The sequence below is a fragment of the Manduca sexta genome, chromosome 27 (assembly GCF_014839805.1).
Source record: "Manduca sexta isolate Smith_Timp_Sample1 chromosome 27, JHU_Msex_v1.0, whole genome shotgun sequence".
Lineage (NCBI taxonomy): Eukaryota > Metazoa > Arthropoda > Insecta > Lepidoptera > Sphingidae > Manduca > Manduca sexta.
This window is the reverse complement of record NC_051141.1, coordinates 9,204,609-9,229,204: the sequence shown is the minus strand read 5'-3', so window position 1 is coordinate 9,229,204 and position 24,596 is coordinate 9,204,609. Positions and strand designations below refer to the sequence as shown.

General features: G+C 33.0%; 1 protein-coding gene across 8 annotated transcripts in view; it reads right to left on the bottom strand.

The window, feature by feature from the left end:
* LOC115449428 (potassium voltage-gated channel protein Shaker) overlaps window positions 1–24,596 on the bottom strand; it is a 329,332-nt gene that overhangs the window by 60,371 nt on the left and 244,365 nt on the right. Inside the window, exon 2 of one of the 8 annotated variants that reach the window (XR_005113201.1) lies at window positions 12,832–13,280. The exons of the other annotated variants lie outside the window; for them this stretch is intronic. The gene's annotated coding sequence lies outside the window, so the exon portion shown is untranslated. The remainder of the gene's footprint in view (window positions 1–12,831; window positions 13,281–24,596) is intronic. 8 annotated transcript variants of the gene reach the window in all.

Here is a 24,596-nt window from a genome sequence, read left to right as displayed (position 1 = left end):
CGTATTTTTGTCGTATCTATTCGCGTACAAAATCTATTCCATCAGCATTGTAAGGACTGCATATTTCGCATAGCATAATATAGATTTGACAATGGAAAAATACGTATCCATAAAAAGAGTTATATAGCGTATCGTTTAAAACTAAGATTGAAATGCGATAAACATTCTAACTCGACTTCTTACTAGGTCACCGTAAAAAAATCTCGTAGTTTACTTTAGAATAGATGCTTATAGTTTAGTTCTATTGTAGAAATATATCTTGATAAATGGCCATCATCAATATACGACATCATGAAACATGCATTAACATTTTTTATAGAATTTAATAATATTTTTTATGGAAAAGATAGCAATCTAACAACTACTTCATAGAAAAGTAGGACCAAAAATGAGAAAACCTAAAACGACTCCTTGAAAGTCATTATTGCCCAAACAGGAACCCTGATTTCCTACAACGGCCTTTCCGTAGCCTTCCCTGCTCTTTCCAGTCGGTCTTTTAAAATTGTCAAAGACTTTGACTAGACTCTATCTTCAATGATTGATAAATCATCATTTATTTTATAATGATCATGGATTAAAATAAATCATATATGGTAAAAACTTTATGTCGAGCATAAACAGAGAAATAATTTCAGTAGTAATATAGCTTGGTTTATGTTTGATTAATTCAAGATGCAAGCCGCATTCCGCTGCAATGCGTTCGAGGCATTGAGATCGCGTCGCGGAACTGTGCCAAAGGAGCGGGTGGCATGCCAGGCCGATTGTATATCACAATCGCACTCTACGGGCTTGTGAAATAAACATTTTAATAAATCATTAATAATAACTAACGTTTTACCGTAATCATGAATGTGATTAATGAAATATTTTAATAATTAATAAAATTCCGATAAGTTTTATTCAGCTATCAAAAGTTTTAATGATATAATAAATGTGATAAGACTTTGATTAATTAAACTAATGATTATTAAGTGGTGTTATTGAATTTGTAAAAGTGGGTTATTTATTATTTTAGTTAGGTATTTGTGATATGAGTGTAAAATTAATAAAATAAAAAATCGTATTATCATACGCAACAATACATCGTGCACATTTTATTGTAGTTTCAAATTAAGTTTACATCTGTGTGAGCTTTTTTCTCTTTAAATATATTGTAAAAGTGTTTGTCTTTCTTACTAAAATATCTGTAACATTGTGTTTTGTTCATGTTTCAATAAAGTTGATAAAGTTACATAAGAAATATTTGATCCTCATCTCTTCTATCCTCAGCAGAACCACGCATGCCGGCATGGAAGTCATCATTTGCCGATTAAAACCATCACGGCCCGAACCAATAGGTTCACTAATCCTTTTCTTTGCCGCAACATAAACTTTTGGAATAGTCTTCTAAGGCGCATTTTTCCTCCTTCCTATATCCTGTCTCCTTCCGCAGTGACGTCAAGGAGCATAGGTATTAGCAGACCGGCGTTATTGTGTCGAATGGTAAAATAGATGAACACGAGAGTATATGAAAAAACAATCTGCCGATGTGTCAGGAATAGATGATATTAAGTGGCATTCATAGGTTTATAAATAATTCTTATAATCTTACATTATGGTGTGGTGCGTTAAATGTGGTTATTGAAATATACCTAAGGTTAGATATTAATAGTAAAAACTTAAATGTCAATAGTGCTGCATATATTATAATTATAGCAATAGTAATAGAAGTTTTTTTTATATAAATGATAGTAACAGTCATATATCGGTCAACTCCACTTATAGACAGTCGGCTTAATAAATATCGATAAGGTACAATGCAGGACCATGCTGATGTAAATTGATGGCTTACAATATATCAGTTGAAGATCATTTTACATAATAATGGCCTTTACAGTGGCCTGATTTATCTAACCTGAAATATTTATAGGTGGGTAACGGTTCACCGATGAAACAAAGATAAATACCTATCTTTCGATTATAATGTCAGGGGCCCTATTCCGTCTACGGGGGCGAATCCGTCTCTTTGCAATTACAGGTGTTTTATTTGAAGGACAAATTCGATAACCATATAAGCAAGAAAGTTCTATTTACCTCATTTAGGTAATTTGTATAGTTTCATGATAAAATTATGTTTGGTTTAACATAATTTGAAACGGAAAAGTCTAACAAATAATAAGAAAACTCATAAAATAACCTCTACATTATGATGGTAATATTTTTAGAGACAAGTAAATTTATTTAAAAAGAAAGAAATCCAACTTTACTAACACAAAACAATGACACATCGAACAGCTGTCAGCATTTAGAATCTGAGGTAGTATACCTAGGTCGGGCATTGTTACTGAGATATATGGGTCAACGTGCCGTGTCGGACGCGGAGCCACATCTGCTACGTAACCAGTTAACTGAGATAACTGGATAGGATATAACGACTGGATTTAATTAGGTTTCACGCGTAGACGTGCAATGCTATCTACCGAGTGAGGTCACCTAATAATGCGCTGTAATAGGATACAAATGCTGCGGTATACCGCTGGTTTAGTACCGGATGTATGTACTTTATTAATGATCTGTGGTAATCTGCTATTACGCGGTAGTAATTAAGTAGGTGGTAACCTATTTAAGCGAGTGTGATACATCTTCAATTATAAGATAGTCAATATTAATGGCGAAGGATGACATTTTCCAAAAGGGGAACTCGACATTACATATACTTAGGTACTAATATGCATCAATCCGATCTGCAAGTCGATCTAATGGTCAGTAAAATTTACATAAATTGCGAAAGGGAAGCCGGCAGAAATATACTATACCTATTCTAGAAAGGCATCTCGGTTACAGCCCTAGAATTACTAGGGATATTTCCTTCATTCCATAGTGTTACGTTTTGCTTCAAAATAAAACTGTATTGATAAGTGGTTGGCGGGTATATAACTGACATTTTATATTTTATTTTGACTACAACAGATCCTTACAATTCTTGGTTGCTGACCACCAAATGCTGGTTGCTGACCACCAACTGCTGGTTGCTGTCAACCAAAGGTTGGTGGACATTAATTAAACTACTCGAGTATCAACAAGCCTTAGCGAGAAATACGTTGATTATCTGTGAGGTAGTGAGGACAGACTGCTTAACAAAGAACCGGCTATATGTTTCCCTGGTGTGCTTTGTGCTGATGGATTTAGAGTCACCAAGTATCCCCTAGGGATAGTGTCATATTTTTGTTTGAAATCTTTTTAAGCAGCATAATACAGATTATATTATAGAATAAAAAAACTCGAATACGATTCGAAGAATCAGTTAGGATTTGTATAAAAGAATAAAAATTTACTGAATATCAGGTTGCAAATTGTTAGTAATAGAACACAACGTATACGTTACATAAAATTGTCGGCGAACCTATGATGGCCGAAACATGAAATGCTATGCTAATTCGAATTTGTAGTAGTGTTGCTATCTTTAAATCTGAAAACCTAATTGATGAACGAGTTTCCAAAGTAACTTTTAGGTCTTATAGCATTGTTTAAATATTCTACATAGATTAATAACTGGTTATCGTTTACCACAGGTGAGAAAAGTGTAAATATCTGATAAAAATCGCACAATCATTCAATTTGATTGTTGTGTCAAAAAGTCTAAATATCGGCCGTGTGGCAGCCCTATTGGCAGTACGACACGGCGCGGCATATGCCCCCACCGGGCCAGCGCCGCACTGCCGCAGCGCTCCCGGGCGTCCCGCGCCACCGTGCCGCGCCACGACGCCCGCCGCTGCCCGAATTTGCGCTAATTCTCCACTGCTTTATATCGGCCACTGTTCTATCTTTATTGACGAATTCACGCAATGTGGAACACTCACGGAGTTGGCATTGTCATAGCATTTTACAATTCAAGTATTAGCATAATTATTTGTTTTTAACTTTTATATGTATTTCTGTTTTGAAAATGTTAATATAAATAAATACATAGTAGGAAAAAACAAAGCATTAGTGCTTGTGTTTTAATATTGAGTGGAATCGTTTATAAAAAAAGGACTAGCGGAAGAGAGTTGTTTATCATATACTTAGGCGTGTTATAGGCTATTGCATTATTTAATTATGTATGGTCGTTATAGATGTTATTACTCGCACTTCTAGGTTTTTGTTGTGTAAAGGCTTCCTTAACATGCATTCGTGTGTACGTCTTGTAAAAGGCTTTCATACAATATATTTATATGGAACATAAAATAAGTTTGTTACGTCGCATATTGTGTGAAAATGTAAGGATCGTTCTATTATTTTATAATATTGTGAGTTTGTGAAGAAGTTTAAATGTTTATTGTATAAATCGCTGAATGAATTTAAATCTACAAATACTTAGAAGTCCTGTATGAGTATGATACTAAGATGCCTTTTACCCTGTCAAGGACTTTCACTCACGGGCAAATGCTGATAATAAATTAATGTCCTTTTATCAAGTTACAATAAAGTTATATTTTATAATTATAAGGAATTACTGTCAATTCCTAAAAATACAATAGTTAATTACCTAAATTACAATAGTTTTCAAGGCATATATTTATTATATGTCAGCCAATTAACTATTTATGTCCTTTTATTACATACTATTTGTAATATTAATGTTTGTTTTAGACGATTTCAACGACGCGTTATATCTACAGTGTCAGTTCATGAATATTTTATTTGCTTTGTATTGGATTTGCTTCGGATGCAGTGATAATTATAATAATCTATGGCCGATATGGCGATACTTGTAAATTAATTAATTGAGTGATAAGAATAGTTCACACCGCGATTAGAACCACCCGGAAAACTCCTTCACGCGAGCAAAATCGCTAGCAACAGCTAGTTCAAATATATAAATAAGATTTGTCTGATAGAATTCTTACTATGTTTTTAAATGAAATTTACTGAAACAAGTATGTGCCACTAAAAACATGTCATCCCATGTTTTTACGTGCGTTTTTCTAAGACAAAAATCTTTTATTAACTTAAAAATCAAAATTTTTAAATAAAAATTGTGGCCGCCTTCAAAATCTAGTAAAACTAAAATTCAATTCAAGTTAATATATAATATATCATATTATAAAGATTAAAGTTTTTAGAGGAAGCCTATATTCAATAGTGGAGTTGCTGTATAGCTGACGATGATGAGTACCAATTTTAAAGCCGGCGCTCAATTGATATTGATTACTAATGTAGGTAACTAAATACATAAACAAATATACGATCAGTATTCAATTTAAATTAGGTACCGACTCCAAATTATATAAGCTGCACATAATGTAAAAATATTTTTTGGTTTAAAACAGATTTGAAGGCGGTTTTATTTTTTATTTTGTTTACTATTGTTAATACTTAATACACTTATGTGGCTGAGATCAGATTTAAAACACATGTTTTTGGATAACAAAGTACACATCTCTTATCTGTGATTGTTTCCTGGAAAATTCGGCTGCGCGCTTTTTCGGTTTAAAAGTTGTATTTTTTATTCTAGGGCTTGTAAAGAAATGCACCAAAACTTCTTTAGGTATTATATAGGCATGTCCACAAATCATATTTGCAATACCGGTAAGGAGTAGGGTAAACCATTATTCTTTTTAAATGCAGCCCCTTTTCCAATCGCACGTAGAAACACAACTAACAATTAAAATGATCTCCAAATATCTCCATTATATACCAAAATTTTCTCGTTGTTAACTTATGCACACTCGCAGTGTTGGTGAAATGTTTATAAATTTAACTGTTAAGCGAAGTAGTTGAGGCATCGCTTTTTGTTCCAAGTATATGTGGCGCTCGGAGCGAAGTTCCGATTTTCCGCTTAGTCAACCACTTGTAACTGTTTAACGCAGCGCAGTCCGTCGGATATAGCATTATGTTTTTATGCGGTTCATAAAACTGGTATTTATATGTGAAATGTCGATTTTTTACACGTGGCGTGGACATGTTAGGTCATGTGATGGTAATGACGAACGATATAGTGAAAGAAGTATTTTAGGATTATAATTTGTATAGTATCTGCCTACCATTATGGCAAGATATTATGAAATAAGAAAATTTAACTTTCATTATTGAGTTTAAACAGAGAATTTGATCACGTTATTCCAACACCACCAAATCCCACCGATAAAAACGTTCGGTTTCTTGAATTCAAGGGTTAGAAAATATTATAATTATCTGATATGCGATGTTCGACAAGTAAAGTAAAAAAAAAAACTGATTTAAAAAACATAGACAAGAAAGAAATAACAACTTTCTCCAATCTATAAATTTAGAATTCTAATTAAGAGATGACTATTCAGTACATGTACCCCAATAATTACTTAGTGATTTATTTATAGTCACCCATAACTTATAGTCTTTTGGCAGTATAATATTTATAGGCTGTAGACTGGGGCGGTCCCGAGTTCAAATACCAGGTGGGCCGTCAATAGGTTTATCTTAGACGATTTGCCCGAAAGTTGACCCTCCAGAGTTGAGATATGGTTGGCGACAGTTTATAAAAATTAAACGAAAGCGTATAATCTATAACTTTTACACTTTACATCTATGGTTCAAGTAACTGATGAAAAGTGCTATTTTTAACGAGATAAATATGTGGTTATATTTAGTTACTTCATGTCTAAATGTTCCTTTATATTTATAACCTGTTTAAATAACATAACAATTATAACAAAATTCGTGCAATGTTTTCACAATTTATGTGTTGAAAACTAAAATTATTTTATCAGCCCGATGAGAGATGAAGCTTACGAGGGTAAAGTATTCTCTATATTTCACAAGATGGCGCTAGCAGCACAACATGGCAAATAATAATTTAAATAAAATGTCTTGTTGGTACGAATCAATTTATTATTTCTTGTTATGTGATTATTTTTAGCGAATATAAGTTTTAATTTGAATCTGCATTTTACAATCTAGTTCCTATTTTATATCTACCAATCTTAGCATTAAAATATTTCCACAATTTTGATACTAGTAGCGACATTAGGTGGATATTGCATGAGGTTGAATCGCGACACCTAGCGGCAAGGTATGAAACTAGTTTCTAGCTAATAAACAACTTGCAGCTCAAATGTGCACTGAAAATTGAGTGGAATTCTTTAAAATTTTAAGTCAAATAAATAATTGCTATTAATATGAAAATTTTATTTTAATTAGAATACAAAATTAGTAATCCATAATACATAGTACAGAAGACTAAAAATTAACATCAGTATTATTTGAATTTGTACATGACGGCAATAGTAAAAAGTTCTGCTACTAGCCGCTAGGTGGCGTTTTCAGAAATATTCACGAAGTTTTACGAGGACATTGTAGTACGTAGCAGAGCTGCCATTATTTATCACGTAATTTTATTTATCTTGGCCAATTTAGCTTGTTAACCGGCCTCATTGTTCGTAATGACATAATCGAAAAATGTAAAAAATGTCCTATCGATCGATTAGTAGTCATATACGAAAAAAGTAATTACAATTTTAATTGCCGGTGTTTTTATTCCCTTGACCTACAAAAACGATTTTCTTTAAAGTTATTGCCCTTTACTCGGCGTGTAGCAAATTAGTCATGGAGAACTTTGATGAGAAGCTAATATTTACGATGTTTGCAAATTTTTCTGATTTTGGAACTAATATGTATTAGAGTGCGTTTGGCTAATTTCAGACGGTTTTTCGGTGTGTTGCGAGGAGTCTCGAAAAGATTTTTTCTCTCATAAAATATTTAAGCGATACCAATATTTTATACATGAAACAGGTTATTATAACTGGTACGTCACTACTGTCACTTTCAAAGAGAGAGAGAGAAACAAAACTCAGAAAAAACTGTCATTTCACTTCTCTTTTGCTGCAAAGCAAAGGTCATTGAGTCTTGAGTCGTATATATGACGTCATTTGGTGCTTATGTCGTTTTAGATTAAAACAAAATTCAAAGTGAAAAACATGAATGAAAATATCTGAGTTATGAAAAAAGAAAAAATATGGGTTTAATTTTTTTTAGATCTAGTTACATAAAATATAACCATTTGGGTATGTTGAAAAAATGAAATGTTGTCAATTATATAGATGTAATTTAATTTTTATGTTCAGCAGCAATTAATGGTCACTAAGTCATAAAGAAATTTCTTTATGATACCTAATTGCTAAAATACAAACCTTTTTCCGCTGTCAAACCGAATTCCGTAATTATGGAGATATGCCATATTGGCAACCTTCAAAACCTACTCTGGTCTTTATTGAAATGAAAATAAGTAGGTTAGGTTATATGGAAATTGTGGAAATGAATGTTGGAGCTGAGCGTGCAGGGAACGTACCTGGTGGCAGCCGCTGAGCCACGGAAAATGGACTCCATATACGTTTTTTACATCATATTGACAAAAGGTAAAAATTTATTTCATTTTTAAACGTCTTCGAAAAAAGAAGAAGGTTTTTAATTATTACTTTTTTTATGATTGTTATCTTAGAACTTATTAACAGATTTCGATTTCTGTTTTATTTGAAAGGAAACAAAAAATAAATTAAGTAAATATTAACTATTTATGGTTACTAATTTTGGCGTTAGTAAACTTAATGTTTTTTTTTGGTTTAATTGGTTTTTAAAAGCTACTTATTTTTTTGTTAAAACGTTTTTTGACGTATAGTTTACCATACATTTAAAAAAGTAATTACTTTGCAAATATTTCTATACGGAGTTACCTTAAAGAAAATTTATAAAAAAAAGATGTTTTCTGTCATCACCATTCGACAAAGTTCCTCTTAGCTTATTTCAAATATTATTTATTTCAATTACTGCCAAAAAAGCCTGTTACATATTTGAAATAATAGTAATCACTTACTCCATCGTTCAAATATTTAAAGAATATTCATAACAAGTTTACGCGGTATAAAATTATTACCTATATAGTCTACGTCATAGTGCGAAGCCGTGATTGATATAGTTTGCAGATTATCCACAATATTATAATGAATTCTTATGTTAGACATTAAAATAAAACTATTTACTGATTCAATCAATATGGGTCAAACAAAAAGAAATATAGGGACCCAGGTAAAAGAAGGTATTTCAGCTGACGTGAAACCGACGCTCTACAAAGCCAGCAGTCATTGAATACTCTGACGAAGGCTTCAATCATTATTTGAGACTAGATAACATACAAATCTTTTCCAAAATACACCGATTCTGCCTAGGATGACTCGTGACTCGCGAGGCTATTGAAATTAAAAAACATTCGAATTTCAATAGAAAAGATAGTTGGTAGCTTGTACAAGCCTGGGATCCAGATCTATATTTAATTAAATTGGAACCGAAAAGACTGGCTACCAGACTTCAAGACACTGTGAGCTAATTCTGCGTAGATAAGACCATGAACAGTTAAAAAAATATAAAAAACTGTAAAATCATCAGTTCGCCCCGTTACCACGAAGGTTGCAAACTCTACGAAATGGCAGGAGAAAATAATAATATAAATAACCTCGATGAAATCCGTAAATAGGTTTATTTCAATATCCACAATAAATTGTTGATCTAAATTATAGAGAAACTTTTTCTTAATGATCACCGTATTAAAATATCCTATACAAAATTATTACAATGAAATATAGTAATAGTAAATAAGTAAGCAGTAGGAGCAATTAAATAAAAAGTTATTCCTAAAGTAACATCGGCACACAATAAAATATATTGAATACCGTTTATCATCAAAGTCAACAAAATAATAGTATGGTTCGTAGATTATAGTTTTGAAGTTGTTTGTTTCTTAAAGCTCTTTTTAATTATTGTTTATAAAACGTTAATAATTACACAGTAGTAGTATATTATTTGTAGAATCAATTCTCTTATACAACTATCTAATATATTCTGTACAGTATTGTTAAACGAAAAATGACACACGCACACGATAAAATTTGTTTTTACAATCGAGAATATCGAAGTTGGAAATTAATGATTATAATAATAAGGTCTAATATTAAAAAACTGTAACGGACTTAGAAATTTAACGTGTTAATTGAGTATTGATAATATTATGATATTACGTATCTAATATTATAATAATATTGTTTAAGTTGCAATGTTTAAAATTTTAGTCCTAATGCTGTCAAAGAGAAGAGCACGTATTCATAGTACAATAACGAATAGTATGAAGGTTGAAGACACATCGCCTCGTAGCCATTGTCTACAGACATTATGTTTTTGGTTTATTATTACATAAAATTATTTTCGTTTTGAATGTAGTAAATAGCATTACAGTCGATAATTGAAATAATTCGCTTTTTAAATTTATATAAATATTATAAAAATAAATCTCTATTTCCCTTGGTTACGGCATAATTTTGGAAACTCTTAACAGATTTCAATTATCTTTTAATTTCCTAATACTTTGTAGAAGGTTCTTACGAAAAGAAAAAATAGGAAACTTGCATAGAAATGCGGAAATTTTAGAATAATTAAGGTTTAACTTCACGCGTTTAATGAATGTGAATTTAGAAGACAGCTGTTTTTATTTGGAAACATTAATAAAATATTTATATAATTCTGCTATACGTGTATATGTCACTGATTTCCTCTTATACCGTTAGACCGCATTTGATGAAATTATCTATATGTTTTCGTGTATGTTCCTAGATGGTGTAGACAATTGATTCCGGTAGATGGCGCCGTACTAGGATTTTATCTCTTATATAAGAGAAGACAACCTCGGTCAGGGCCGTAGGTTATATTTTAACTTCTGGCGTCCTATATTACAACAAACATTAAAACCACAAAAACAATGGAGGTTTGAAAATGGGATTATATAATTCTTAACGAAGTCAGTCAGGGGTTGATCATGCTGGTGTTATTGCTTTGAGCTTAAGGAGAAGCGTTTATCATGAAGGGGTTTTGTTAAAAGCATATTACCGTAAATATTATAATGTTTTCGATGCTCATGGTGTTGTTATTGCACCTGTTCGTCAGTTTAGAAAAAATATGTAGTGATGTTGCATTGCTCGCCGGTTGTCAAAATTATGCCGGTCTGGTTGTAATAAGATAAGGGAATCTAATATTAATTGTCATACATACGACTGCGGTCATCGAGACTCTACTAAACTGATAACTTCTTAATCTTGAATCTATACTAAAGACTATAACGTCAAATTTTGGATTAGAAATTTACATACAATACGTGTTAGTTCCCATTTCACGGGTAAGACGTAGATTCGTGTCGTTCGTCCTTCTCGCGCATATAACCGCAAACGCGCCAGAAACCGTTAGACATTATAGGGAATCAATCTTAACCGAAAATAGGTAGGTAAGTTCGCCAGTTTGCGACACTGACCTTGGCATTTTCGATTTTGCTCTCCCGATTCGTAATTCTAGTCAATAGAAAATATAATCTTAGAAAACTTATTTCAACAACTTCGCTTGTGATACAATGGCGGGGCGGCGATTTTTTTTTATTTCTTTGAATGACGAGATTACCGAGCTTATCGTTCACCAGATGGTAAGCGATACGACTGCCCATTAACAGTAGAAACACCATTTAATACCTTATTAAAAAGTATTATTTGATATACCACTGCGTTCACTATTCTGGAACATGAGATATTAAGTCTTATTATGTGCAGTAGTTACACTGACTACATACAATGTCCTTCAAACCGCAACACAACAGTGACACTGCTGCTTGGCAGTAGAAATAGACATTGCCGTGGTACCTATCTAGGCGGACCCTCACATATGAGAAACTTACCACCAGTTATAAATTGAATTAAATGAATTGAAGAATATAATAAATTGTTTTTGTAAATTAAAGTATGTAACTTCGATCTTTTTTAATGAAATCATATTTCCTTAAACCTATTGAAACGCTATCAATCCAATAGAAGTTTCTGAAACATGAGTTGCGCTAGTGAGAGTAGCTTTTATAGAAAATATATTATCATAGTCATGATACGTGCAAAATAATACTTTGATATTCCAGATTAATAACTTAATCTGATTAAAGCGGATTTGATGAAATTAATTTGATTTGCTTTTCAAAGAAGCAAATCCGGTATAATTTTTTTTTTATTCCAATCAGATCAAGGCAGATTAAACGTGCTCNACTTATATTTTATAATAATACGTATCAAGAGATAAATAAAAAATATTTTGAATGGTTGTTCAAAGCGAAACGAATTTTCAGTATCAATTAATAAGAACAAAAGAAATTGCTGCTGTTTGTGTCAAAATATTTTTATTATGTGCTAAATATTCACCGATTTGAAATAGTCCAAAAATGTCGTTTCCCAATTAGAAGATAAATGAGAAAGGAATCTTTCTGGGAATGAATATAATTGTTTGCCGCGACATTATCACTTCTCCTTGACCTTGGCGGCGGGGGTGCATGAGGCCAAAAGTGCCCTGACGGCAGTTGCGTAACTATCCGCTACCCATACCACAGTACTATACATGCAAATAGTCAGTCGTAAACGAGAGCCTTGTATTTAGTACTGTGCCATTTTAGGGTAAATTGGGGTGAATCGGCTCTAAGTCTTGAAATATCACTAGGTTATATTTGGCCAAATGATGAAGTGATTTGTCGAGTTTATTTCATTTCAGATCCTACATCTGTATTGATTATAATAAATGGAGGTAAAAGTGTATTCAAATTCGCCGCGCGGCTTCGGCATTGCTGTGCGGCTTATTTGATTACGCCCATTATGATTAACGGTTGTAAATTTTAATTTAACAAGACAAATTAATATTCTCGGAATAAAATGTCCATTTAAATAATTGAACTATCAAATATTATAAATGATTCAATATGATAGTACGAATCAAAACGGCCTTATTATAATAACGAATGCGAAATATATACATGAATGTAGGTGTACTCACGCCTCAGTATTATCATCCCTGGACTCGGAGCGCTCGGCGTTGGCCTGGCCCCGGCGGTGGCGCGCCCTCTGCTCGTCTCCAAGCCCGTACAGTCCGGCGACTGCCGCCATCTCGCGCTGCCGCCCTCAAGAGCCTCACCTCTCACATACTCACAGCGCTCGAGTCGTCTTAGTCTCTTCACTGAACACTCATGTCTTACTCATTTACCATCACAACCTACGCAGTTCTTAACCGCTTTACGTTAACGATTAATAAGAAAATTTGGACGCATAATTTGGTACAGTTCATATAATATTTAATTTCCTTTATTATTTTTTAAATTTTAAATCACAATTGAATTATTGTTTCGTGTCATAAGTTTGATAGAAGCGATAGTTAAACTACGTTACGATATTTATATACTTTATATTTTTTGTTTTATTTATTTTAGAGGCTTATTGTTGTTGGTGCTGTTGGATTGAATTAGAACGTATCTGTCAGGCGCCTGTTGTGTCCATTCTCACAGATTGTCGCTATGCGCAGGGAGCACGTATTACTAATATCACTAACGTGACCATTTTTATTAACCGTCTAACCGGAATGTTCAGTGTGACTTATTGATAAACTTCTACGCAAATTGTTTTCCAAATAAAATACTTCTGTGCGTGCGTAAATATATTTTTGGGAATTTAATAGTAATATAATAATAATATAATGTTTTTATTTATTTTCAGAGGTTGCATTTGTTATGTGTATACTAATATTTATGATCACGTTATATGAAAATGACTGAAGAGGAATTACCGGTTTAACGTCGACAAAGCGAGCGACAATTAATACAATCAATAGGGTATTTTTATGTCAAGGAACAAGGTGTCTACGAAGAGAGACAATTAAGTCCAGCTTAATTGAGGATCCACTTAAAATTTTCTATTTATCAAGCGAGGAAAATAACATACTTAACGTGGAAAATAATGGAATATGTCCATCAATAGCGACAAAATGATGTATAAAATATTAGTAGTGTTAGCATGTCAGTGTTTCGGAGCTAATGCCCGGTGGACTGTGAACGACTTGAAACGTTAAGATCAAAATCACGTAAAACACAAGACCCACAGTCGCTGCCACTATGCCGCTTTAAATACTTTTGAACGTAATGTGGGAAATGTAGTCCAGTAAATTTTTCATAATTTATATGTATATTTAGAAATAGTAACATAAAATGTATGTAAAATGTACAAGATATACTAAGGTAGTACTAAGACTATATAGTCAATACTTACTTACGTACTATGGACTGAATATTGTCGCCACCTCCGATATTTAATACGTTATTGATTACTCAAAATAGAAACCCGTGACTTTCATTCAGAAAATTTTAATTACAAGTAAACAAAAATCCCTTCATGCGATTGCAAATATTTGCTTTTAGAAATTATAGAATGCACAATAAAATGTAGAATTTATTTATGGAGTAATAAATGAAGTTCACTAAAACCAACAAAAATAAACATAACATGAAATAAATTCAATGTCAGGATATTTTTATAATGACTTATTATAAACGTCATATATTGTGGAAATTAAGTAAATAAAATTGGGGTTTCACATAAAAAAACATTTTAAGACCCGTCAAACACCATATTTTTCAGCATATTAATAAAAGTGTGGCTGAACATTGTCGAGTTTAACCTCTCATAGCAAGTTTTTACGAAGATGATATAAGCTGGTACTTCACATTTCAACCAAGGACGTTTTGCTTTACGGTAGTCTACTTCTAGAAAATATCCAACTGCGAGACGTAATCGATCTCGTTCCAAGTTTGTCTTCGCTTTGAACACAGAAAAGACAAATTTAAAGCGAGCTTAGAATTGATTCACTTGTGCAGTCCGATGTTACGGTGCGCTCTTACTCAGTGTTCCTAGATTCGTGCTTTATCGTGTCGGGTTATCTATTCGTATTCTTATAACCAAAATCCTTTGTGCCAATAAGTGTAGCTCGGTTGGATTGTAGTTTTTTTTTAAACTAGAGATACGTATATATAACAATTTGGGTTGCAGCTATTTATTGTGTTTCTTAAGATAGACGTGGTTACTTGTATCTTCAAATAATTTCGTCCAGTTAAGGGAATTGAAAGAGCAATTCGATGTCCATAAACTATTTGTTTACAAAAGTTAAGAAGCGAGGAAAATCTTTAGCAGAACTTCAAACTCAAACAAGGTTCCCGTTTGCTCAACATCAAGTTAAAGTAACGACGAACTACGCTTTAAACTATTATGTATAACATTACAGAATCAGTAGACAGCTTGTTCGACAAGCAACTATTGCAAGAATTTACAAGATTTGCATCTGGATGAGTTGATAACATGTTCAACAGACTCGCACTCGGTTCAACGATTTAAAACTCCTTATTATCACTGAATGATACAGTTGTGCGGTTTATTTTGCAATTACAATCGAGTATTGTTCAAAGCAGCGTATTATTTGCCCAAGGCAACATATACAAGATCAAAAGAAGGTTTAATTATATAATGAAAGCAGTTGCAACTTTTCTCATACAGACTTACAAGTGGTAATTGCACTCAACTGATGTCTTTAATAGAAATTAAATAACGACATAGTTTGCTAAAGAAGTGTGTTTTTCGTGTTTATATGACGGAATATTTAAGTATCGGTTAATACTTGGTTATTGGAAAATACGCGCGGAAAACTAGTTAAAAGTTAGGCCACCGTCGCTGCAGTTTCAAAAATATGAATAAAGACTGGAAGTGCATAGGTATTCCGCAAAAAAGTTATTTAAATAGTTCAAATTTGTTTGAAAATTACTTGCAACGGTTTATGAAAATGAAATGTGGAATGAAACATTAAAGTTGAGGTTTGTCTTGGAAATCGAGCAAGGTTGCCATAGAAATTATTAAATGATGTAAGAGTTACATCGTCCGTATCATGAATTACAACATATTAAGTGCTATAAACTATGCATATTTGGGATAAGTTAGTAAATAAATATTATTTATCTACTATGACTACAAATGTAGTCTGCATTGTTAGCGTGGTTGTATTACGGTACAATTGCAGTCTGAGGTCTCGGGTTCAATCCTCGGGTCGAGCAGTGATATAAGGTTTATAGACTGGGTATCCCGAGCCCGGAGTCTGGAATTACTGCCCGATATGACGACAAGCTCATCCCCTATAACATTGTACGGAATACACACGGCGAAAAGTGGGTGCACAATTTGCGCCTCGGTCTTCAGGGAGAAAATGCGTCAATGTACTATAAATATTTTTTGACTTATATCAATACGTAGTTATATTATATTTATCAACATTAATAATGTTTATCACGGTTACTTTGGGCTCAAAAAATAATTATTTGATATTGGAGTTTTCGAGACGACAAGAAATATTGGAGTGCAATATGCAGTTTGTACTAAAGTTATTTTTACAATTTACTACAATTACAATTTTGAAAATGAGTTAGTTTCTATTAAATTGCCGTTAAAATGTTCTTGGCAGCCCTTCAAAACCTTTGAAAATGATAAATGTAGATTGCTTTATATCTATGTACAGTCAGCTATAAAAGTAGATGAACTAATCCCAAATTTAAAATAGCCTTTAATCTTTTGTGTTCTTATCAATAATTGTTTTGTATTAACTAAAATAAACTTTTATGGAATTAATTTATTTTAGATAATTATAAAATAATATTTCAATTGAAGTTAATGTCTAGAAGTGGTTTGATATTATGAATTTGTCCAGCTATATTTATGGACGATTGTACACACGATAATAATGACGTCACAGTCTACTTGAATCGGAAGAATATCTTTCGAAAGGTAAAAGTCACTATAACTGTGTTTTAGCGGGAATGAGCCATAAACGAATTATATGTATAACATCCATTTTAAACCATTTATTTTTCTATACACACATAATAACAACAAAAAAATATTAAAAAACACACACACACACACAGTTAACAATTTTAAGCATACAACGGATTTGTTGCATTACGTGTGGTAGAAGGGATACCAGCTCAGTATACGCTGATAGACAGCACTGATTTTCGGCTGTACCTCACTATTATCTTAGCACAACAAATCTTTTTGTGCGTGCGGCCAGCTACAGTATATAAAGAAATAATATTTTGGAAATAGTGCGACATTAATAATTATGCGTATAATAACATACATAACACGTTACATGACATTAAAACAACAAAATTTTCAATGAATAAAATATGACTGCCTTGGTAGCGTAGTTGTATTGCTTGCGCGGTACGACAGCGCTCTGAGGTCCTGGGTTCGAATCTCGGGTCGGGCACAGTGATATTTGTTTTCTGCTCAGTATCAAGCCGGAGTCTGGAATTTGTGCCCGATATGGCGATAGACTCGCCCCCTATCACATCATGGGACGAAACACACTTGGCGAAAAGTGGGTGCCTTGCTTGCGCCTCTGCATATTCCTTCGGGGATAAATGCGTGATATTGTTGTTGTGTGTAATAAAATATCAGGCAAACACGCATCCGGTATGCGCGCTTAATTGGTGCGCCGCGAATTTACATTTCCAATTGGTGTCTAAAGTGCGAACGGCGGAAGCATAAGGCGCGTTTAAACATTTGCATTATTTGGAGATCCTTCAAACAGATATAAAAAGATATTTTATCAAAATCTTAATTACTTATTAAGATTTAAAATATTCCTTGAAGGAATGAACAGTAACAAAATATTATACGATGTATTTTTGGACGAGAAATGCTGAAAGCTTTGCCTTTGTATCAAATAAACAATTGAGGCACAACTTTAAATATCTGAATATCTACGATGTCAATTAAGGGCCGTCTGAAATATATTTTAGCGCGAGTCTGAAACAATCGGCGCGTCAACTACAAATCTGACGTCGAAAATAGCAGAATGGGTATGGTCAAATGTACAAATACTGTTCAGCCTTAAAAAAAATATCAGTTAGCAACATTCAAATTTTAATTTTTTTTAGACTTGTGAAGTTCATCTAAAAGCATGTCACTCTCAATTTATGGTGCGAAAATGCTAAAAGCCATTTAAGGGCCTGACAACATATCCTACGCAGCATATGCAATACATAAGTGGTGTCAAACGAATCGCTGCAGTTATTTTTGATTGCCAAATTGTGCCCAAAAACTGGTTAAACCAACGTCACGTTTGGAACAGTGCGGTGTTTGCTCGGCCAGTTTGGTTAGCTCGCGACTTCGGCCGTCAAACGCACGCCGCTCGAGTGAAGCGGTTTTATTAATTAAAACTCTCGAACAAGGTTTGAAAAAGTTGAAACAATGCAATTTTAGATTTGTTCCATGCAATTGTGGTTATTCAATTGCGGAAATAGCGCCGGAGCTGGAAGAGGCAGAGCCATCTGGTCATCTAGTCTCATTAATCAGTCGCGAGTGGACAATTGGCTGCTTGTGGCTCAAATATTCGGATTTAACTTTATTGACACATATATTTAGAACATAATGTTCAGTTATATTTTTGGTATTGTATGTTTGGAAATTATTAGGCGAGCGTTCACGCTATAATATGTAATATTATATCACACATTACTCTCAATCTGTGTACTATATCTTAGCTTTTTATTAATTATAAAACCATCATAAATGCTAGAATTTTAACACATTAACATAACAATTCAGCAAGTGCAAGTCGTCTTATTATTTATTAATTCCTTCATTTCGTATTCCGTATTTGGCTTATCTGGAAGATCTACGAAGAAGTTTTGGAGTACATATTCTTTTTAGATCTCTTTTGCCCGTTTATGAAGTTTATCTCGGCGCATCATGCACCACATGAGCCCAGGTGTTATCCAAAGCATGGGGTTATATTTAGTTCTGCTAGTTGAAATAAATTTTATAATATGTAGTGACATGTTACAATTTAATTAAAGGGTTGTCATTATATTTTATCTTGAAACGATTTTATTAAGATTTGATAAGTGAGCGGGCCATCAGTGGTTCCGTTACCTTATGTTATAATATATTGTTGAAATAATTCTAGTATATTTTTTGGAATATTTGTTAACAAACGTGACAATTTATTATTTAATAGTATTGATATAACAATTTCGTTTTTGGGGTTTGTAGGCATCTATAAAAAATTATCTGTCACATAGTTTAAAATTAAAGTTCGTTAAAAATTTTATCATTTTGCCACGAAACAAGTTTAGGAGCGCTACCAACTACACACATGTATGCAGTCGACGTATGGTCACACCATAGTACTTGAATAGTGAAGGTTTGACGTAGTCCCTGATGCCATAAAGTGAGTTTAGAGATTTAACAGAAACAAACCAACAACGTTAAGTATTTTGCAGCTCGCGGCATGCGGCAGGTAATGCAGTTTGCTCAACTAAAGGTGTTCAAAACGGTTCGGTGGGAGTTAAATTTCACTGTTTTAAGAGATTTTATCAGGACATATTATGTATGCTTTGTTTTTTAAATATTTAACTGGTTGACCAGAAAAAAATATGAATTATAATACCTGAAAACATGTACTTTGAATAATTAACAGATATAAAAAAATGTTATAAGTGGCGTACAACCAAATTGTGCAAATAACAAAATAATATACACAAATACAGGTACTAATGTAGCTAGCCTACAATTTACAGGGTGTACCCAGCCCTTCTACATTTGAAAGTGTTTAATTAAAAAAAGGATCCGGAAGGAAATAAAATAGCTTCGTAGCGATAAAAGTGCGTCCGCCTTTAATAATAAAAAATAGTTAATAAAATAACTTTTCTGTCAATTTGTTAACGCATTAAGTCGGCTCTGTGATATAGCATTGTGAAATATTTCCATAATCGTATTATTTACACTCCGAGTTAAAAGCTGAAAGCACAATTCATTCAAATGTAATATTAGAAAGCTGAATAATAAAACAATACGTCGTTTAAACCGACACACGGAAAAGAAAAAGTGAATATCCTACGCTTTGTATTCTGCTGCGTCCTTTATTAGATAAAGGGGATTTGCACTTGCAAACAACTTTTTTCACTAAAATATTCTGTTTCTTAATACAAATCAGACTTACGGAAATATTCACTTAAGAGGCAACAGTGGTCCGCTGCTCATCCAAATTTGCCTCTTCACATGTTAAAATGTAAAGTTATTTCGAGAGCAACCTCTATATTGAGATAGTGGACCATTCAAAGATTTCATTCAATAGAAATGCACTCGGAGTGAAAGTGGACTCACGTGGTATGACAGCGGGGGCAGGAGTGAAAGGGACGGTTGTTGATCTTTCATAGTCGCACGCCGTGGCCCGTGAGTACTCCGTTCTTTTACGAGCATTACATCTATGATGTGCGATTTACGGATATGACTATTAGATAAAGTGAAAATGATAAAACTATTGTAAAGATTTTATTGTGGCAGTAAGAATTTATTTGCAATACAACTTCTATCCTAAAATATCCTAAAATGAGGTTTAGCCGAATGACTCGCATGATAAATTAGTTTTAACATTGTAAAATACTTTAATTAAATAATCACATTTTGTCTCAAACCTATAAATCAGATTTTCTCCAATAGCATTCTCGTTATATTCATAATCTGAACCAAACTGTGTAGTAGACACCACAATCCTGATGTTCGATTGTAAACAGATGCTTACAAACTTAAACCCTAGTCTGTCTGCTTATAGGAAGTTGCGTTCTAGATCAGTCATGTATTGTTAGTCAGTGGTCGATAAAATTATAGACACTAACTTTGCAATATCGGCTTGCTCTCTGGTATGTTCGGCTATCAAAACTGTATAGCTATTGGTACGCGGCTTACACCAAGTAATGCACTAAGCTCTCGCTAACTTCGAGGGGGATGTTAAGGCATTTTATAAGACTTGGTTGCTTGTGTAATTTCACAGTATTTTGTAAGAATATTTTTACAAGATATTTTTGCAAACACAAAATATTAGGTCTTTATTAATAAGTATTAACTTTGAAGTCAAAGTTTTACTATAAATGTTTTATTTAAATCGTATTGCTCCCACTGTTCACAATCTAAGTATCAATTAGATTATTTTAGTAATTAAGCATTTTAAAAGGTATTTGAATAAACTGAGTTTATTTAGTCGACTGCACGGAGAAAATAACTGTGGTTCAGAGATATTTTCGGTACGAAACGATATGTTCTTTTTTTAAATTTACCCGCTCTTATTTTCTCAAAATATGCGGGATAGTGCAGCGAGAATAAAATTTCGCAAACAAGCTGACTGCATAAAGTTTTAATTAATTAAACTTGCGAGAGAAAGTTTTGTGGCATTTGAGTAGTGTTAAGAATATAAATTTGCGATATGTAGCGCCCCGTTTAATAATTATTATCCTTAATTTACAAATTATGTACTGTATTATATTTATTTATATACTAGCTTGCGGCTCCCCCCACGTGAAAAATATTTTCTGCTTATTTCTGCGTGCTTTACTTCTTTCTCTCTTCTTTTTTCGGGGATTAAATAAAGCCTGTATTTTAAATTAGACCTCTATGAATCGGCGAAACATACATGACAGACAGATTTATTTTTAAAAACTGTTGTTTTGGCTTATACTGCTCTAATAAAAAATCCCGAAATGAGCTTTTCTTCGATATCTATAATGTACAGACATCGGCCAGTTACAATTTTATTATAATTATAGACGAAATATCATGCAATGATTTCTATTGATATTTGCTTGCATTTATTGCGTTCAAAATCGAGGAAATATTTTCGAGTGATGTTTGGTTCGAATGGGAATATAAATGTTTTCTCGTTTAGCTTTTCGAGAGTTGTTTACACTGTCAGTATATTGAGGTTAGCGTAGAACTCAAATGATGATTAGGAGTAAGGTGCAATTTTTAGACTAAAAAAATATTTGTTATTTTACTAGAGGATACAAGTAGCTCACCCACGGCAGTCGATCGTCCTACGTCTAGTTTGCTATTAACAAAATCATTTATAATATTTCTAAAGGATACAAGTAACTCGCCCACGAAAGTCGACAGACCTACGTCTAGGCTGTTGTTAGTTGAAACTCAATTGCGTTTCCATACAATCATTTAGTATATTATGTGAAAAACAACACATATATTATTGTACTCGAAACCTCTCAAGGGAGGTTGTAGGTCATATTTAGTTTTTTAAAAATAAGTTATTATAGTGATGTCAAATTGTCTTGTCATCTATTGATTGTAACCTCAATGAACCTGGTAACAAAGGTTGCAAAATACCATTGACGTATATTCTATAGACACAAACGTCCTTATAATTTAATATTTGTTGAACATCGGAACTAAAATGGCAACCAAAACGTCACTGTTATAATTTATTCATTCACTTGAACTACAAATAATTTTACTTATATGATTATTTACTTTATTACTTGATGTTGTTATTCACATCCAGGTTTGCACTTAGACTCCCGTTTTTATATTATGAGCGCCACTCCGTACACAACCGCAAGCATCATATTGACATACTAAAATCAGTTTGAATAGATGACAGTTCAACTCAGTTAAACATAGTTAATGTTTGCAACGCTAAATCTAGTATGTAATACATATATATCGATGCAATATACATTTACGTAGAAAGGTCATTTTTGTATTGACAACACCTGCGATTTTTCTCAATCATTTACAACCAACTCTGTTATTAAATTAATAAACCACTTATATACCTAGTAAGCGCCGTGCATATAAAAAAATAATCATTGTAAAGATATAAGCAATTACGATTTTTTTGTGATTTTAAACGTGGTTTATTCATTTTTATTTCTGGTGTTAAAAGTACACAACAACCCCGCGACCCTAAGACGTCTTCGCGGTTGCTCCTACAAGTTAATGATTTCTTATGTTTACGCGAATGTTAGACATTAAAATAAAAAAAAACAATTTTACGGGTTCACGTCAAATGACCACGAAGGCTGCAAAGTCTTCGAAAAGTCGGGAGAAAATTATAATATAAAAAACTGCGATAAAATAAGTAAAATAGTTTTATTTGAATGGTCTACAAATTAACATATTACATTATCCGAACAAGGATAGAATATCACCATAGTGTACTGCCTCAGGTATTTAGGCGATACAGAGTTGAGCTTTGTATTTCACGGGCATAGGATTGTGGTATTTATATGGATCACACACCAACGACGTTTTGAACTGGTGAATGCATATTTATGTTCGTTGTCTATATCTGCAGTGTTTCCGGTGCCTTAACGTTGGTTGATAGTTGATAATAACGTAGAATTGGAATTAATTATAATATGTACAAATAGCGGAAATAATACATACATATCAAATATTTCCAGCTATTATTAATACAAAATGATATTTTATTTACTTAAAATTTCGTTCACACCGTTTTCCCCTCCAATTACAGTAAATAATAATAATACTACTAAACCATCTACTATCACATTAACAATTAAATAATAGAAATGCAGTTCTTTGTTAATGACGCCGAATGAAATTAATGTGTGTAACGACATATTATCCAGTATCCACTCCCATTGCCAACTTATACGTAACAAATATTGGCATAATATTTTAGAATGACATAGATGAACATCACACTAGAGATGTGACAATTAGTACGTGGTTGGGCTGCGCTAGTCAATTAAAAGTATGAATAGGCTTGTTCGACGGCCGTGGTAGATACTATTGTGTAAAAAATGAATGTTAAAACTATATGACGTTTAGTGTTTAAATGGTCCAGACAAGCATTGTATAAGCTTTGATTAGACGAGTGATGTCGTAACAGGTTGATAACAGCTCCTTGTGTAAGTGGGACCCTGATGGTACTTTCTAGTACGAAGGTATGAGTACGTATAGATCTAGAAACTTACCGATTTCATATAAGTAGGAACGTACCGCTACATCTAACAAGTAATGAACATCACAGTACAAATATAAATTCAATTAAAACATTTCATGTACGAACATTTCAGAACATAAGGGAACAGACAACAGCATTGCGTGCAAGCGGTTCCTTTTGCTCTACTTAGCTCGTTAGCTCACTGTTTCAAATACTGGATAACATTTTTTTCACGTTCCTATGAAAATGTTGACTTTTAGAACAAATGGATGTCAGTTGCGTCGGGGCGCTATTCTAAAAATATTTTAACGAACGCGTTATCTTTTGTCGAGCCGACATCTGAAATCGTACTTTTATTCCAATTTGTTAATTAAAATTGTTTCCGAACATGATCTGAATATTTACGGCGAAAAGAATATTACGGAAATTACCACTACCAGACAATAGTGGTGATTTGTATAACGATGTATAAAAACAAAAACAATTTATTAGATGTAGAAGACACATGAGTCGCGATTTCATTGTCATTCAGATGTTTATAAGTAATCTTGCAAACTACATTCATCATAACTGACTGCTTTTGTCATTATCGTTTTTATAATAATAAAGTGTAATCCAGCCGAGAATATATTGTCCACGTATGAATTTGCGTGGCACATACTCAGCTGAGCGGAGTGTGCATAATGAACGTACAATATTATTTATGTAGCCCTTATGCATTGCGACAACCGTTCAATTTTTAAAAATAGAAGCCAAATGCACTTTTTAAAAGACAATTATCATTCGGCGTTTTACCTACTATAATTGTACTTCTGCTTTGAGATTCAAGGCAATTCATAATTACAAAAAACACACTTGGTTTTTACTTCTTAAATATCTTGATATAATCTTGTTTGCTCGCATTTAACAGAACTGTAACAGAGGCCAAAACGATTGCCAGGGTAATATAGTTAGTTAATATTGGCACT